This window comes from Rattus rattus, chromosome 1, assembly GCF_011064425.1.
Source record: "Rattus rattus isolate New Zealand chromosome 1, Rrattus_CSIRO_v1, whole genome shotgun sequence".
Classification (NCBI taxonomy): Eukaryota; Metazoa; Chordata; class Mammalia; order Rodentia; family Muridae; genus Rattus; species Rattus rattus.
The window spans coordinates 25433943-25436224 of NC_046154.1; the positions used below are offsets into that span (position 1 = coordinate 25433943).

At 45.8% G+C, this 2282-nt stretch overlaps 1 pseudogene; it reads left to right on the forward strand.

The window, feature by feature from the left end:
* The first annotated feature begins 471 nt into the window (after positions 1 to 471).
* On the forward strand, positions 472 to 810 carry LOC116886843 (annotated as a pseudogene).
* Positions 811 to 2282: the final 1472 nt, after the last annotated feature.

Genomic DNA, 2282 nt, shown 5'->3' on the forward strand with positions numbered 1-2282 from the left:
TGGTCATGGTGTCTGTTCACAGCAGTACAACCCTAAGACATCACCCAAACTTCTTTTAGGGGCTTAGGGTTTAGTAGCTGCTTCAAGGTTACAGAAAGGCAAAGAGAGGGCGGCAGCAGTTAGAGTAGCTCAGAAGAAGGTTCATCCAAGGAGCTGGGATAAACGTAACAGTTGGTAAAGATCCAGAAAGTAAGTCAGAAGGTAATATCTGAATAACCTTGTGGGGAACATTAAGAAACAAAGTTATGGGGGTTGGGGATTTAGCTCAGTGGTAGAGCGCTTGCCTAGAAAGCACAAGGCCCTGGGTTCGGTCCTCAGCTCCGAAAAAAAAAAAAAGAAAAAAAAAAACAAAGTTATGGCAGCGGGCCATGAGGCAGTTGGTGGTCTCCATCTTCGATTTCTGGTTACCTGAAAAGCAGCCATTTAACCCCAACCCTGGACCCTTCAGAGTTTAAGCCCACCCCGCTCTGGGTGCCCGGGACCTTAGGGTTCAGGAGGGGTGAGTCAGAATTCAGCCAAATTTACCATGGGGGCTACTGATCACCGCAACGGCCATTCCCCATGATTGATGAGGGTGAGGAAGTCACCGAGGAGACCTTGCATTCTGACATTCAGAAACTGAAGGAGAAGCAGGACATGCTGGACAAGGAGATCTCCCAGCTAATAGCAGAGGGCTACCGTGTGATTGAGCTCCATGAGTACAACGACATCTAGGACATGTCGCAGATGCTGCTGGGCAAACCGACTGTGACTCGAGACGTTACCACCAAGGAGTTATATCTGGATTTTGATCTAAACCCAAATGACTGAGCAGCTCCCCGGAGATCTCTATCTGCAGTCCTCAGGGACAGGAGGATGGAGGCATAAGAGGCAGAGAGCCCAGACAGTATGTTCATATGGTTTCCAGATTTAAAAAAATGCTAAAAGCCCTCCAGAGTTTGGAGTGGGTCCTAGAGAAGAGGGGTCTTGGGAGGGGTGGGTATTGTCAGTGCTAAGGTTTCTAAACATTCTTGTGAGTGGATGTGTGGTTGTCCCTTTTGTTAATAAACCTACGAGCAACCAAAAAAAAAAAAAAAGAAAGAAAGAAAGAAAGAAAGTTAGTTAGTTACAAGGAGAAATCTTTTTTTTTTCTTTTTTTTTTTTCTGAGCTGGGACCAAAGCCAGGGCCTTGCGCTTGCTAGTTTTTCTTCTTTTTTTAAAAAATTTTTTTCTTCATTATTTTTATTGGATATTTTTTATTTACATTTCAAATGTTATTCCCTTTCCAGGTTTCCCATCCATAAGCCCCCTATCCCATCCCCCTCCCCTTCTTCTATAAGGGTGTTCCCCTCTCCCTAACCACCCCCCCTTCCCACCTCCCCACCCTGACATTCCCCTACACTGGGGGGTCCACAAGGAGAAATCTTTACACTAAGATTAGCATTAGTCAGTATAACATGAGGTTAAATTAAAAAATTAACACAACATTAAATATAACTGTGACACACCGTGTGCCAGGAACCAGATTTGGGACCTCTGCAGAAAACAAAAGCTCTTAATTGAAGGGACATCTCTCCAGCAAGTCCCACCCCCACCACCCATTTAAAAAAAAAAAATCCTAACACGGACTGTGGTGGTGCAGGTCTTTAATCCCAGCAATAGGGAGGCAGAGGAAGGTGGATCTCTGAGTTCGAGGCCAGCCTGGTCTACAGAGAAAGTCCCAGGACAGCCACCACAAGCAGAACAGCGGTACACTTAAAATAAAAATGAAGGTGAAAAAGTCAAAAAAGACAGAGGGGGCGTGGGGTGCATATGCACACTTTAGATGTCTGCAGCGGCTGGATGAGGGGCCTCAGTTCCCCTGGAACTGGAGTTCTGGACAGTTGTGAATGATCTGTTGTGAGTGCTGGAAACTGAACCTGAACTTCTGCAAAAGCAGCTCTTAACTACTGAGAAATCTCTCCACAGATAGCTCCTTTCCTATCTTCCTTCCTCCCTCCCACCCCCCACCCCTGTCTCCCCTCTCCTTTTTGATTCTTTTTTGAGACTGTGTGCAAACCTAGCTGACCCCCTGTGTGAACAACCCCTGTCTCCCAAGTGCTGGGATTTAAAGGCGCTACCCCCACACCAGGCTTTCCCCAGATTTTTATAAAGGTTTATTAAATGCTTCTAGGCCGCCAAAGAAGAATACAGGAAGATACACACATAACATAAAATTCACAAACTGTTTTTTTCAGAGCCGAAGATTTTGAAATCCAGGGCTTCAGCTAAGCTATTCCCTGCAACAGCGGTAGCCCAGAAAG